The sequence below is a fragment of the Salmo salar genome, chromosome 08 (genome assembly GCF_965601325.2).
Source record: "Salmo salar chromosome 08, fSalSal1, whole genome shotgun sequence".
Lineage (NCBI taxonomy): Eukaryota > Metazoa > Chordata > Actinopteri > Salmoniformes > Salmonidae > Salmo > Salmo salar.
In genome coordinates this window covers 33,517,501-33,530,269 of record NC_138298.1, presented here as the reverse complement: position 1 = coordinate 33,530,269, position 12,769 = coordinate 33,517,501, and the positions used below count along the sequence as shown (strand labels likewise).

General features: G+C 39.5%; 33 non-coding genes across 33 annotated transcripts; all 33 read right to left on the bottom strand.

Annotated features, from left to right (window-relative positions):
* On the bottom strand, positions 1 to 72 carry trnaq-uug (transfer RNA glutamine (anticodon UUG)). Its single transcript has one exon. It is a non-coding gene; the product is annotated as a tRNA-Gln (tRNA).
* A 524-nt stretch (positions 73 to 596) lies between these two features.
* On the bottom strand, positions 597 to 668 carry trnaq-cug (transfer RNA glutamine (anticodon CUG)). The gene has a single exon. It is a non-coding gene; the product is annotated as a tRNA-Gln (tRNA).
* A 111-nt stretch (positions 669 to 779) lies between these two features.
* trnaq-uug (transfer RNA glutamine (anticodon UUG)) lies at positions 780 to 851 on the bottom strand. Its single transcript has one exon. It is a non-coding gene; the product is annotated as a tRNA-Gln (tRNA).
* Positions 852 to 1,375: 524 nt separating this feature from the next.
* Positions 1,376 to 1,447, bottom strand: trnaq-cug (transfer RNA glutamine (anticodon CUG)). The gene has a single exon. It is a non-coding gene; the product is annotated as a tRNA-Gln (tRNA).
* Positions 1,448 to 1,562: 115 nt separating this feature from the next.
* trnaq-uug (transfer RNA glutamine (anticodon UUG)) lies at positions 1,563 to 1,634 on the bottom strand. Its single transcript has one exon. It is a non-coding gene; the product is annotated as a tRNA-Gln (tRNA).
* Positions 1,635 to 2,158: 524 nt separating this feature from the next.
* Positions 2,159 to 2,230, bottom strand: trnaq-cug (transfer RNA glutamine (anticodon CUG)). Its single transcript has one exon. It is a non-coding gene; the product is annotated as a tRNA-Gln (tRNA).
* A 115-nt stretch (positions 2,231 to 2,345) lies between these two features.
* trnaq-uug (transfer RNA glutamine (anticodon UUG)) lies at positions 2,346 to 2,417 on the bottom strand. The gene has a single exon. It is a non-coding gene; the product is annotated as a tRNA-Gln (tRNA).
* Positions 2,418 to 2,941: 524 nt separating this feature from the next.
* Positions 2,942 to 3,013, bottom strand: trnaq-cug (transfer RNA glutamine (anticodon CUG)). The gene has a single exon. It is a non-coding gene; the product is annotated as a tRNA-Gln (tRNA).
* A 115-nt stretch (positions 3,014 to 3,128) lies between these two features.
* trnaq-uug (transfer RNA glutamine (anticodon UUG)) lies at positions 3,129 to 3,200 on the bottom strand. Its single transcript has one exon. It is a non-coding gene; the product is annotated as a tRNA-Gln (tRNA).
* A 524-nt stretch (positions 3,201 to 3,724) lies between these two features.
* trnaq-cug (transfer RNA glutamine (anticodon CUG)) lies at positions 3,725 to 3,796 on the bottom strand. Its single transcript has one exon. It is a non-coding gene; the product is annotated as a tRNA-Gln (tRNA).
* A 115-nt stretch (positions 3,797 to 3,911) lies between these two features.
* Positions 3,912 to 3,983, bottom strand: trnaq-uug (transfer RNA glutamine (anticodon UUG)). The gene has a single exon. It is a non-coding gene; the product is annotated as a tRNA-Gln (tRNA).
* A 525-nt stretch (positions 3,984 to 4,508) lies between these two features.
* On the bottom strand, positions 4,509 to 4,580 carry trnaq-cug (transfer RNA glutamine (anticodon CUG)). Its single transcript has one exon. It is a non-coding gene; the product is annotated as a tRNA-Gln (tRNA).
* Positions 4,581 to 4,691: 111 nt separating this feature from the next.
* Positions 4,692 to 4,763, bottom strand: trnaq-uug (transfer RNA glutamine (anticodon UUG)). The gene has a single exon. It is a non-coding gene; the product is annotated as a tRNA-Gln (tRNA).
* A 524-nt stretch (positions 4,764 to 5,287) lies between these two features.
* Positions 5,288 to 5,359, bottom strand: trnaq-cug (transfer RNA glutamine (anticodon CUG)). Its single transcript has one exon. It is a non-coding gene; the product is annotated as a tRNA-Gln (tRNA).
* A 111-nt stretch (positions 5,360 to 5,470) lies between these two features.
* Positions 5,471 to 5,542, bottom strand: trnaq-uug (transfer RNA glutamine (anticodon UUG)). Its single transcript has one exon. It is a non-coding gene; the product is annotated as a tRNA-Gln (tRNA).
* A 524-nt stretch (positions 5,543 to 6,066) lies between these two features.
* trnaq-cug (transfer RNA glutamine (anticodon CUG)) lies at positions 6,067 to 6,138 on the bottom strand. Its single transcript has one exon. It is a non-coding gene; the product is annotated as a tRNA-Gln (tRNA).
* A 111-nt stretch (positions 6,139 to 6,249) lies between these two features.
* trnaq-uug (transfer RNA glutamine (anticodon UUG)) lies at positions 6,250 to 6,321 on the bottom strand. Its single transcript has one exon. It is a non-coding gene; the product is annotated as a tRNA-Gln (tRNA).
* A 524-nt stretch (positions 6,322 to 6,845) lies between these two features.
* On the bottom strand, positions 6,846 to 6,917 carry trnaq-cug (transfer RNA glutamine (anticodon CUG)). Its single transcript has one exon. It is a non-coding gene; the product is annotated as a tRNA-Gln (tRNA).
* Positions 6,918 to 7,032: 115 nt separating this feature from the next.
* Positions 7,033 to 7,104, bottom strand: trnaq-uug (transfer RNA glutamine (anticodon UUG)). The gene has a single exon. It is a non-coding gene; the product is annotated as a tRNA-Gln (tRNA).
* A 524-nt stretch (positions 7,105 to 7,628) lies between these two features.
* On the bottom strand, positions 7,629 to 7,700 carry trnaq-cug (transfer RNA glutamine (anticodon CUG)). The gene has a single exon. It is a non-coding gene; the product is annotated as a tRNA-Gln (tRNA).
* Positions 7,701 to 7,811: 111 nt separating this feature from the next.
* Positions 7,812 to 7,887, bottom strand: trnaq-uug (transfer RNA glutamine (anticodon UUG)). The gene has a single exon. It is a non-coding gene; the product is annotated as a tRNA-Gln (tRNA).
* A 524-nt stretch (positions 7,888 to 8,411) lies between these two features.
* trnaq-cug (transfer RNA glutamine (anticodon CUG)) lies at positions 8,412 to 8,483 on the bottom strand. Its single transcript has one exon. It is a non-coding gene; the product is annotated as a tRNA-Gln (tRNA).
* A 115-nt stretch (positions 8,484 to 8,598) lies between these two features.
* Positions 8,599 to 8,670, bottom strand: trnaq-uug (transfer RNA glutamine (anticodon UUG)). The gene has a single exon. It is a non-coding gene; the product is annotated as a tRNA-Gln (tRNA).
* Positions 8,671 to 9,194: 524 nt separating this feature from the next.
* On the bottom strand, positions 9,195 to 9,266 carry trnaq-cug (transfer RNA glutamine (anticodon CUG)). The gene has a single exon. It is a non-coding gene; the product is annotated as a tRNA-Gln (tRNA).
* Positions 9,267 to 9,379: 113 nt separating this feature from the next.
* trnaq-uug (transfer RNA glutamine (anticodon UUG)) lies at positions 9,380 to 9,451 on the bottom strand. The gene has a single exon. It is a non-coding gene; the product is annotated as a tRNA-Gln (tRNA).
* Positions 9,452 to 9,975: 524 nt separating this feature from the next.
* On the bottom strand, positions 9,976 to 10,047 carry trnaq-cug (transfer RNA glutamine (anticodon CUG)). Its single transcript has one exon. It is a non-coding gene; the product is annotated as a tRNA-Gln (tRNA).
* Positions 10,048 to 10,158: 111 nt separating this feature from the next.
* Positions 10,159 to 10,230, bottom strand: trnaq-uug (transfer RNA glutamine (anticodon UUG)). The gene has a single exon. It is a non-coding gene; the product is annotated as a tRNA-Gln (tRNA).
* Positions 10,231 to 10,754: 524 nt separating this feature from the next.
* trnaq-cug (transfer RNA glutamine (anticodon CUG)) lies at positions 10,755 to 10,826 on the bottom strand. The gene has a single exon. It is a non-coding gene; the product is annotated as a tRNA-Gln (tRNA).
* A 111-nt stretch (positions 10,827 to 10,937) lies between these two features.
* Positions 10,938 to 11,009, bottom strand: trnaq-uug (transfer RNA glutamine (anticodon UUG)). Its single transcript has one exon. It is a non-coding gene; the product is annotated as a tRNA-Gln (tRNA).
* A 523-nt stretch (positions 11,010 to 11,532) lies between these two features.
* Positions 11,533 to 11,604, bottom strand: trnaq-cug (transfer RNA glutamine (anticodon CUG)). The gene has a single exon. It is a non-coding gene; the product is annotated as a tRNA-Gln (tRNA).
* A 111-nt stretch (positions 11,605 to 11,715) lies between these two features.
* trnaq-uug (transfer RNA glutamine (anticodon UUG)) lies at positions 11,716 to 11,787 on the bottom strand. Its single transcript has one exon. It is a non-coding gene; the product is annotated as a tRNA-Gln (tRNA).
* A 524-nt stretch (positions 11,788 to 12,311) lies between these two features.
* Positions 12,312 to 12,383, bottom strand: trnaq-cug (transfer RNA glutamine (anticodon CUG)). Its single transcript has one exon. It is a non-coding gene; the product is annotated as a tRNA-Gln (tRNA).
* Positions 12,384 to 12,494: 111 nt separating this feature from the next.
* trnaq-uug (transfer RNA glutamine (anticodon UUG)) lies at positions 12,495 to 12,566 on the bottom strand. Its single transcript has one exon. It is a non-coding gene; the product is annotated as a tRNA-Gln (tRNA).
* Positions 12,567 to 12,769: the final 203 nt, after the last annotated feature.

The following is a 12,769-nucleotide window of genomic DNA, read 5'->3' as shown; positions in this document are numbered from 1 at the left end:
AGGTTCTACCGAGATTTGAACTCGGATCACTGGATTCAAAGTCCAGAGTGCTAACCATTACACCATAGAACCATATTATACATCCATTTGGGAATTGTACAGAAAAAAAATTACGCGTTTTAATTAGCAAATGTGGACTGTCGTTCCTATCACGTGTTGCAAATACTTTCAACAATCGTTGGACAGCTATATTCCAGTTCCACGGGGCAGATTAATTCACATGGTAGGTCCTACCGAGATTTGAACTCAGATTGCAAGATCCAGAGTGATAACCTTTACAGCATAGAATGCTGGTTCAGATTTTACTGTCCTTGGTTCACAGGAAAAACAGAGAAAATATTTTCTGGACAGAAACGGTATCACCTGGGCTACCCTACCATGTAACATCTTGAAAAAAATCTTAATTATTTTCAGTTCATTGGGGGGCAGCAAGTTTTCAATTAATAAATGTACTAGGCATTCATATTAAAAATGTCCTGCAGGCTGGCCATTCATGCGTACCAAAGACTGCTTATTGACTCCCACCCACTTGTTTCTTTCACACAAGGCTATTTTAAAGTTGACAGGAGAGCAGTATGTCACTGCAGAATGAAGGTAGGTCCTACCGAGATTTGAACTCGGATCGCAGGATTCAGAGTCCTGAGTGCTAACCATTACACCATAGAACCCCATAGTAATTATTGAAGTGTTCAGATTTTCCTGTCATTTGTTCACCGGATAAACAGCTAGAAATGAGATTATTGGTAGGCCACGTGAATAATTCAGCACAAAAGCCAGAAAGGTTCTACCGAGATTTGAACTCGGATCACTGGATTCAAAGTCCAGAGTGCTAACCATTACACCATAGAACCATATTATACATCCATTTGGGAATTGTACAGAAAAAAAATTACGCGTTTTAATTAGCAAATGTGGACTGTCGTTCCTATCACGTGTTGCAAATACTTTCAACAATCGTTGGACAGCTATATTCCAGTTCCACGAGGCAGATTAATTCACATGGTAGGTCCTACCGAGATTTGAACTCAGATTGCAAGATCCAGAGTGATAACCTTTACAGCATAGAATGCTGGTTCAGATTTTACTGTCCTTGGTTCACAGGAAAAACAGAGAAAATATTTTCTGGACAGAAACGGTATCACCTGGGCTACCCTACCATGTAACATCTTGAAAAAAATCTTAATTATTTTCAGTTCATTGGGGGGCAGCAAGTTTTCAATTAATAAATGTACTAGGCATTCATATTAAAAATTTCCTGCAGGCTGGCCATTCATGCGTACCAAAGACTGCTTATCGACTCCCACCCACTTGTTTCTTTCACACAAGGCTATTTTAAAGTTGACAGGAGAGCAGTATGTCACTGCAGAATGAAGGTAGGTCCTACCGAGATTTGAACTCGGATCGCAGGATTCAGAGTCCTGAGTGCTAACCATTACACCATAGAACCCCATATAGAGTAATTATTGAAGTGTTCAGATTTTCCTGTCATTTGTTCACCGGATAAACAGCTAGAAATGAGATTATTGGTAGGCCACGTGAATAATTCAGCACAAAAGCTAGAAAGGTTCTACCGAGATTTGAACTCGGATCACTGGATTCAAAGTCCAGAGTGCTAACCATTACACCATAGAACCATATTATACATCCATTTGGGAATTGTACAGGAAAAAAATTACGCGTTTTAATTAGCAAATGTGGACTGTCGTTCCTATCACGTGTTGCAAATACTTTCAACAATCGTTGGACAGCTATATTCCAGTTCCACGAGGCAGATTAATTCACATGGTAGGTCCTACCGAGATTTGAACTCAGATTGCAAGATCCAGAGTGATAACCTTTACAGCATAGAATGCTGGTTCAGATTTTACTGTCCTTGGTTCACAGGAAAAACAGAGAAAATATTTTCTGGACAGAAACGGTATCACCTGGGTTACCCTACCATGTAACATCTTGAAAAAAATCTTAATTATTTTCAGTTCATTGGGGGGCAGCAAGTTTTCAATTAATAAATGTACTAGGCATTCATATAAAAAATTTCCTGCAGGCTGGCCATTCATGCGTACCAAAGACTGCTTATCGACTCCCACCCACTTGTTTCTTTCACACAAGAGTATTTTAAAGTTGACAGGAGAGGAGTATGTCACTGCAAAATCAAGGTAGGTCCTACCGAGATTTGAACTCAGATCGCAGGATTCAGAGTCCTGAGTGCTAACCATTACACCATAGAACCCCATATAGAGTAATTATTGAAGTGTTCAGATTTTCCTGTCATTTGTTCACCGGATAAACAGGTAGAAATGAGATTATTGGTAGGCCACGTGAATAATTCAGCACAAAAGCTAGAAAGGTTCTACCGAGATTTGAACTCGGATCACTGGATTCAAAGTCCAGAGTGCTAACCATTACACCATAGAACCATATTATACATCCATTAGGGAATTGTACAGAAAAAAAATTACGCGTTTTAATTAGCAAATGTGGACTGTCGTTCCTATCACGTGTTGCAAATACTTTCAACAATCGTTGGACAGCTATATTCCAGTTCCACGAGGCAGATTAATTCACATGGTAGGTCCTACCGAGATTTGAACTCAGATTGCAAGATCCAGAGTGATAACCTTTACAGCATAGAATGCTGGTTCAGATTTTACTGTCCTTGGTTCACAGGAAAAACAGAGAAAATATTTTCTGGACAGAAACGGTATCACCTGGGCTACCCTACCATGTAACATCTTGAAAAAAATCTTAATTATTTTCAGTTCATTGGGGGGCAGCAAGTTTTCAATTAATAAATGTACTAGGCATTCATATTAAAAATTTCCTGCAGGCTGGCCATTCATGCGTACCAAAGACTGCTTATCGACTCCCACCCACTTGTTTCTTTCACACAAGGCTATTTTAAAGTTGACAGGAGAGCAGTATGTCACTGCAGAATGAAGGTAGGTCCTACCGAGATTTGAACTCGGATCGCAGGATTCAGAGTCCTGAGTGCTAACCATTACACCATAGAACCCCATATAGAGTAATTATTGAAGTGTTCAGATTTTCCTGTCATTTGTTCACCGGATAAACAGCTAGAAATGAGATTATTGGTAGGCCACGTGAATAATTCAGCACAAAAGCTAGAAAGGTTCTACCGAGATTTGAACTCGGATCACTGGATTCAAAGTCCAGAGTGCTAACCATTACACCATAGAACCATATTATACATCCATTTGGGAATTGTACAGAAAAAAAATTACGCGTTTTAATTAGCAAATGTGGACTGTCGTTCCTATCACGTGTTGCAAATACTTTCAACAATCGTTGGACAGCTATATTCCAGTTCCACGAGGCAGATTAATTCACATGGTAGGTCCTACCGAGATTTGAACTCAGATTGCAAGATCCAGAGTGATAACCTTTACAGCATAGAATGCTGGTTCAGATTTTACTGTCCTTGGTTCACAGGAAAAACAGAGAAAATATTTTCTGGACAGAAACGGTATCACCTGGGCTACCCTACCATGTAACATCTTGAAAAAAATCTTAATTATTTTCAGTTCATTGGGGGGCAGCAAGTTTTCAATTAATAAATGTACTAGGCATTCATATTAAAAATTTCCTGCAGGCTGGCCATTCATGCGTACCAAAGACTGCTTATCGACTCCCACCCACTTGTTTCTTTCACACAAGACTATTTTAAAGTTGACAGGAGAGGAGTATGTCACTGCAAAATCAAGGTAGGTCCTACCGAGATTTGAACTCGGATCGCAGGATTCAGAGTCCTGAGTGCTAACCATTACACCATAGAACCCCATATAGAGTAATTATTGAAGTGTTCAGATTTTCCTGTCATTTGTTCACCGGATAAACAGCTAGAAATGAGATTATTGGTAGGCCACGTGAATAATTCAGCACAAAAGCTAGAAAGGTTCTACCGAGATTTGAACTCGGATCACTGGATTCAAAGTCCAGAGTGCTAACCATTACACCATAGAACCATATTATACATCCATTTGGGAATTGTACAGAAAAAAAATTACGCGTTTTAATTAGCAAATGTGGACTGTCGTTCCTATCACGTGTTGCAAATACTTTCAACAATCGTTGGACAGCTATATTCCAGTTCCACGAGGCAGATTAATTCACATGGTAGGTCCTACCGAGATTTGAACTCAGATTGCAAGATCCAGAGTGATAACCTTTACAGCATAGAATGCTGGTTCAGATTTTACTGTCCTTGGTTCACAGGAAAAACAGAGAAAATATTTTCTGGACAGAAACGGTATCACCTGGGCTACCCTACCATGTAACATCTTGAAAAAAATCTTAATTATTTTCAGTTCATTGGGGGGCAGCAAGTTTTCAATTAATAAATGTACTAGGCATTCATATTAAAAATTTCCTGCAGGCTGGCCATTCATGCGTACCAAAGACTGCTTATCGACTCCCACCCACTTGTTTCTTTCACACAAGAGCTATTTTAAAGTTGACAGGAGAGGAGTATGTCACTGCAAAATCAAGGTAGGTCCTACCGAGATTTGAACTCGGATCGCAGGATTCAGAGTCCTGAGTGCTAACCATTACACCATAGAACCCCATAGTAATTATTGAAGTGTTCAGATTTTCCTGTCATTTGTTCACCGGATAAACAGCTAGAAATGAGATTATTGGTAGGCCACGTGAATAATTCAGCACAAAAGCTAGAAAGGTTCTACCGAGATTTGAACTCGGATCACTGGATTCAAAGTCCAGAGTGCTAACCATTACACCATAGAACCATATTATACATCCATTTGGGAATTGTACAGAAAAAAAATTACGCGTTTTAATTAGCAAATGTGGACTGTCGTTCCTATCACGTGTTGCAAATACTTTCAACAATCGTTGGACAGCTATATTCCAGTTCCACGAGGCAGATTAATTCACATGGTAGGTCCTACCGAGATTTGAACTCAGATTGCAAGATCCAGAGTGATAACCTTTACAGCATAGAATGCTGGTTCAGATTTTACTGTCCTTGGTTCACAGGAAAAACAGAGAAAATATTTTCTGGACAGAAACGGTATCACCTGGGCTACCCTACCATGTAACATCTTGAAAAAAATCTTAATTATTTTCAGTTCATTGGGGGGCAGCAAGTTTTCAATTAATAAATGTACTAGGCATTCATATTAAAAATTTCCTGCAGGCTGGCCATTCATGCGTACCAAAGACTGCTTATCGACTCCCACCCACTTGTTTCTTTCACACAAGGCTATTTTAAAGTTGACAGGAGAGCAGTATGTCACTGCAGAATGAAGGTAGGTCCTACCGAGATTTGAACTCGGATCGCAGGATTCAGAGTCCTGAGTGCTAACCATTACACCATAGAACCCCATAGTAATTATTGAAGTGTTCAGATTTTCCTGTCATTTGTTCACCGGATAAACAGCTAGAAATGAGATTATTGGTAGGCCACGTGAATAATTCAGCACAAAAGCCAGAAAGGTTCTACCGAGATTTGAACTCGGATCACTGGATTCAAAGTCCAGAGTGCTAACCATTACACCATAGAACCATATTATACATCCATTTGGGAATTGTACAGAAAAAAAATTACGCGTTTTAATTAGCAAATGTGGACTGTCGTTCCTATCACGTGTTGCAAATACTTTCAACAATCGTTGGACAGCTATATTCCAGTTCCACGAGGCAGATTAATTCACATGGTAGGTCCTACCGAGATTTGAACTCAGATTGCAAGATCCAGAGTGATAACCTTTACAGCATAGAATGCTGGTTCAGATTTTACTGTCCTTGGTTCACAGGAAAAACAGAGAAAATATTTTCTGGACAGAAACGGTATCACCTGGGCTACCCTACCATGTAACATCTTGAAAAAAATCTTAATTATTTTCAGTTCATTGGGGGGCAGCAAGTTTTCAATTAATAAATGTACTAGGCATTCATATTAAAAATTTCCTGCAGGCTGGCCATTCATGCGTACCAAAGACTGCTTATCGACTCCCACCCACTTGTTTCTTTCACACAAGGCTATTTTAAAGTTGACAGGAGAGCAGTATGTCACTGCAGAATGAAGGTAGGTCCTACCGAGATTTGAACTCGGATCGCAGGATTCAGAGTCCTGAGTGCTAACCATTACACCATAGAACCCCATAGTAATTATTGAAGTGTTCAGATTTTCCTGTCATTTGTTCACCGGATAAACAGCTAGAAATGAGATTATTGGTAGGCCACGTGAATAATTCAGCACAAAAGCCAGAAAGGTTCTACCGAGATTTGAACTCGGATCACTGGATTCAAAGTCCAGAGTGCTAACCATTACACCATAGAACCATATTATACATCCATTTGGGAATTGTACAGAAAAAAAATTACGCGTTTTAATTAGCAAATGTGGACTGTCGTTCCTATCACGTGTTGCAAATACTTTCAACAATCGTTGGACAGCTATATTCCAGTTCCACGAGGCAGATTAATTCACATGGTAGGTCCTACCGAGATTTGAACTCAGATTGCAAGATCCAGAGTGATAACCTTTACAGCATAGAATGCTGGTTCAGATTTTACTGTCCTTGGTTCACAGGAAAAACAGAGAAAATATTTTCTGGACAGAAACGGTATCACCTGGGCTACCCTACCATGTAACATCTTGAAAAAAATCTTAATTATTTTCAGTTCATTGGGGGGCAGCAAGTTTTCAATTAATAAATGTACTAGGCATTCATATTAAAAATTTCCTGCAGGCTGGCCATTCATGCGTACCAAAGACTGCTTATCGACTCCCACCCACTTGTTTCTTTCACACAAGAGTATTTTAAAGTTGACAGGAGAGGAGTATGTCACTGCAAAATCAAGGTAGGTCCTACCGAGATTTGAACTCGGATCGCAGGATTCAGAGTCCTGAGTGCTAACCATTACACCATAGAACCCCATATAGAGTAATTATTGAAGTGTTCAGATTTTCCTGTCATTTGTTCACCGGATAAACAGCTAGAAATGAGATTATTGGTAGGCCACGTGAATAATTCAGCACAAAAGCTAGACAGGTTCTACCGAGATTTGAACTCGGATCACTGGATTCAAAGTCCAGAGTGTTAACCATTACACCATAGAACCATATTATACATCCATTTGGGAATTGTACAGAAAAAAAATTACGCGTTTTAATTAGCAAATGTGGACTGTCGTTCCTATCACGTGTTGCAAATACTTTCAACAATCGTTGGACAGCTATATTCCAGTTCCACGAGGCAGATTAATTCACATGGTAGGTCCTACCGAGATTTGAACTCAGATTGCAAGATCCAGAGTGATAACCTTTACAGCATAGAATGCTGGTTCAGATTTTACTGTCCTTGGTTCACAGGAAAAACAGAGAAAATATTTTCTGGACAGAAACGGTATCACCTGGGTTACCCTACCATGTAACATCTTGAAAAAAATCTTAATTATTTTCAGTTCATTGGGGGGCAGCAAGTTTTCAATTAATAAATGTACTAGGCATTCATATTAAAAATTTCCTGCAGGCTGGCCATTCATGCGTACCAAAGACTGCTTATCGACTCCCACCCACTTGTTTCTTTCACACAAGAGTATTTTAAAGTTGACAGGAGAGGAGTATGTCACTGCAAAATCAAGGTAGGTCCTACCGAGATTTGAACTCGGATCGCAGGATTCAGAGTCCTGAGTGCTAACCATTACACCATAGAACCCCATATAGAGTAATTATTGAAGTGTTCAGATTTTCCTGTCATTTGTTCACCGGATAAACAGCTAGAAATGAGATTATTGGTAGGCCACGTGAATAATTCAGCACAAAAGCTAGACATTTTCTACCGAGATTTGAACTCGGATCACTGGATTCAAAGTCCAGAGTGTTAACCATTACACCATAGAACCATATTATACATCCATTTGGGAATTGTACAGAAAAAAAATTACGCGTTTTAATTAGCAAATGTGGACTGTCGTTCCTATGACGTGTTGCAAATACTTTCAACAATCGTTGGACAGCTATATTCCAGTTCCACGAGGCAGATTAATTCACATGGTAGGTCCTACCGAGATTTGAACTCAGATTGCAAGATCCAGAGTGATAACCTTTACAGCATAGAATGCTGGTTCAGATTTTACTGTCCTTGGTTCACAGGAAAAACAGAGAAAATATTTTCTGGACAGAAACGGTATCACCTGGGTTACCCTACCATGTAACATCTTGAAAAAAATCTTAATTATTTTCAGTTCATTGGGGGGCAGCAAGTTTTCAATTAATAAATGTACTAGGCATTCATATTAAAAATTTCCTGCAGGCTGGCCATTCATGCGTACCAAAGACTGCTTATCGACTCCCACCCACTTGTTTCTTTCACACAAGAGTATTTTAAAGTTGACAGGAGAGGAGTATGTCACTGCAAAATCAAGGTAGGTCCTACCGAGATTTGAACTCGGATCGCAGGATTCAGAGTCCTGAGTGCTAACCATTACACCATAGAACCCCATATAGAGTAATTATTGAAGTGTTCAGATTTTCCTGTCATTTGTTCACCGGATAAACAGCTAGAAATGAGATTATTGGTAGGCCACGTGAATAATTCAGCACAAAAGCCAGAAAGGTTCTACCGAGATTTGAAATCGGATCACTGGATTCAAAGTCCAGAGTGCTAACCATTACACCATAGAACCATATTATACATCCATTTGGGAATTGTACAGAAAAAAAATTACGCGTTTTAATTAGCAAATGTGGACTGTCGTTCCTATCACGTGTTGCAAATACTTTCAACAATCGTTGGACAGCTATATTCCAGTTCCACGAGGCAGATTAATTCACATGGTAGGTCCTACCGAGATTTGAACTCAGATTGCAAGATCCAGAGTGATAACCTTTACAGCATAGAATGCTGGTTCAGATTTTACTGTCCTTGGTTCACAGGAAAAACAGAGAAAATATTTTCTGGACAGAAACGGTATCACCTGGGTTACCCTACCATGTAACATCTTGAAAAAAATCTTAATTATTTTCAGTTCATTGGGGGGCAGCAAGTTTTCAATTAATAAATGTACTAGGCATTCATATTAAAAATTTCCTGCAGGCTGGCCATTCATGCGTACCAAAGACTGCTTATCGACTCCCACCCACTTGTTTCTTTCACACAAGAGTATTTTAAAGTTGACAGGAGAGGAGTATGTCACTGCAAAATCAAGGTAGGTCCTACCGAGATTTGAACTCGGATCGCAGGATTCAGAGTCCTGAGTGCTAACCATTACACCATAGAACCCCATTGAGTAATTATTGAAGTGTTCAGATTTTCCTGTCATTTGTTCACCGGATAAACAGGTAGAAATGAGATTATTGGTAGGCCACGTGAATAATTCAGCACAAAAGCTAGAAAGGTTCTACCGAGATTTGAACTCGGATCACTGGATTCAAAGTCCAGAGTGCTAACCATTACACCATAGAACCATATTATACATCCATTAGGGAATTGTACAGAAAAAAAATTACGCGTTTTAATTAGCAAATGTGGACTGTCGTTCCTATCACGTGTTGCAAATACTTTCAACAATCGTTGGACAGCTATATTCCAGTTCCACGAGGCAGATTAATTCACATGGTAGGTCCTACCGAGATTTGAACTCAGATTGCAAGATCCAGAGTGATAACCTTTACAGCATAGAATGCTGGTTCAGATTTTACTGTCCTTGGTTCACAGGAAAAACAGAGAAAATATTTTCTGGACAGAAACGGTATCACCTGGGCTACCCTACCATGTAACATCTTGAAAAAAATCTTAATTATTTTCAGTTCATTGGGGGGCAGCAAGTTTTCAATTAATAAATGTACTAGGCATTCATATTAAAAATTTCCTGCAGGCTGGCCATTCATGCGTACCAAAGACTGCTTATCGACTCCCACCCACTTGTTTCTTTCACACAAGGCTATTTTAAAGTTGACAGGAGAGCAGTATGTCAATGCAGAATGAAGGTAGGTCCTACCGAGATTTGAACTCGGATCGCAGGATTCAGAGTCCTGAGTGCTAACCATTACACCATAGAACCCCATAGTAATTATTGAAGTGTTCAGATTTTCCTGTCATTTGTTCACCGGATAAACAGGTAGAAATGAGATTATTGGTAGGCCACGTGAATAATTCAGCACAAAAGCTAGAAAGGTTCTACCGAGATTTGAACTCGGATCACTGGATTCAAAGTCCAGAGTGCTAACCATTACACCATAGAACCATATTATACATCCATTTGGGAATTGTACAGAAAAAAAATTACGCGTTTTAATTAGCAAATGTGGACTGTCGTTCCTATCACGTGTTGCAAATACTTTCAACAATCGTTGGACAGCTATATTCCAGTTCCACGGGGCAGATTAATTCACATGGTAGGTCCTACCGAGATTTGAACTCAGATTGCAAGATCCAGAGTGATAACCTTTACAGCATAGAATGCTGGTTCAGATTTTACTGTCCTTGGTTCACAGGAAAAACAGAGAAAATATTTTCTGGACAGAAACGGTATCACCTGGGCTACCCTACCATGTAACATCTTGAAAAAAATCTTAATTATTTTCAGTTCATTGGGGGGCAGCAAGTTTTCAATTAATAAATGTACTAGGCATTCATATTAAAAATTTCCTGCAGGCTGGCCATTCATGCGTACCAAAGACTGCTTATCGACTCCCACCCACTTGTTTCTTTCACACAAGGCTATTTTAAAGTTGACAGGAGAGCAGTATGTCAATGCAGAATGAAGGTAGGTCCTACCGAGATTTGAACTCGGATCGCAGGATTCAGAGTCCTGAGTGCTAACCATTACACCATAGAACCCCATAGTAATTATTGAAGTGTTCAGATTTTCCTGTCATTTGTTCACCGGATAAACAGCTAGAAATGAGATTATTGGTAGGCCACGTGAATAATTCAGCACAAAAGCCAGAAAGGTTCTACCGAGATTTGAACTCGGATCACTGGATTCAAAGTCCAGAGTGCTAACCATTACACCATAGAACCATATTATACATCCATTTGGGAATTGTACAGAAAAAAAATTACGCGTTTTAATTAGCAAATGTGGACTGTCGTTCCTATCACGTGTTGCAAATACTTTCAACAATCGTTGGACAGCTATATTCCAGTTCCACGAGGCAGATTAATTCACATGGTAGGTCCTACCAAGATTTGAACTCAGATTGCAAGATCCAGAGTGATAACCTTTACAGCATAGAATGCTGGTTCAGATTTTACTGTCCTTGGTTCACAGGAAAAACAGAGAAAATATTTTCTGGACAGAAACGGTATCACCTGGGCTACCCTACCATGTAACATCTTGAAAAAAATCTTAATTATTTTCAGTTCATTGGGGGGCAGCAAGTTTTCAATTAATAAATGTACTAGGCATTCATATAAAAATTTCCTGCAGGCTGGCCATTCATGCGTACCAAAGACTGCTTATCGACTCCCACCCACTTGTTTCTTTCACACAAGGCTATTTTAAAGTTGACAGGAGAGCAGTATGTCACTGCAGAATGAAGGTAGGTCCTACCGAGATTTGAACTCGGATCGCAGGATTCAGAGTCCTGAGTGCTAACCATTACACCATAGAACCCCATAGTAATTATTGAAGTGTTCAGATTTTCCTGTCATTTGTTCACCGGATAAACAGCTAGAAATGAGATTATTGGTAGGCCACGTGAATAATTCAGCACAAAAGCCAGAAAGGTTCTACCGAGATTTGAACTCGGATCACTGGATTCAAAGTCCAGAGTGCTAACCATTACACCATAGAACCATATTATACATCCATTTGGGAATTGTACAGAAAAAAAATTACGCGTTTTAATTAGCAAATGTGGACTGTCGTTCCTATCACGTGTTGCAAATACTTTCAACAATCGTTGGACAGCTATATTCCAGTTCCACGAGGCAGATTAATTCACATGGTAGGTCCTACCAAGATTTGAACTCAGATTGCAAGATCCAGAGTGATAACCTTTACAGCATAGAATGCTGGTTCAGATTTTACTGTCCTTGGTTCACAGGAAAAACAGAGAAAATATTTTCTGGACAGAAACGGTATCACCTGGGCTACCCTACCATGTAACATCTTGAAAAAAATCTTAATTATTTTCAGTTCATTGGGGGGCAGCAAGTTTTCAATTAATAAATGTACTAGGCATTCATATTAAAAATTTCCTGCAGGCTGGCCATTCATGCGTACCAAAGACTGCTTATCGACTCCCACCCACTTGTTTCTTTCACACAAGGCTATTTTAAAGTTGACAGGAGAGCAGTATGTCAATGCAGAATGAAGGTAGGTCCTACCGAGATTTGAACTCGGATCGCAGGATTCAGAGTCCTGAGTGCTAACCATTACACCATAGAACCCCATAGTAATTATTGAAGTGTTCAGATTTTCCTGTCATTTGTTCACCGGATAAACAGCTAGAAATGAGATTATTGGTAGGCCACGTGAATAATTCAGCACAAAAGCCAGAAAGGTTCTACCGAGATTTGAACTCGGATCACTGGATTCAAAGTCCAGAGTGCTAACCATTACACCATAGAACCATATTATACATCCATTTGGGAATTGTACAGAAAAAAAATTACGCGTTTTAATTAGCAAATGTGGACTGTCGTTCCTATCACGTGTTGCAAATACTTTCAACAATCGTTGGACAGCTATATTCCAGTTCCACGGGGCAGATTAATTCACATGGTAGGTCCTACCGAGATTTGAACTCAGATTGCAAGATCCAGAGTGATAACCT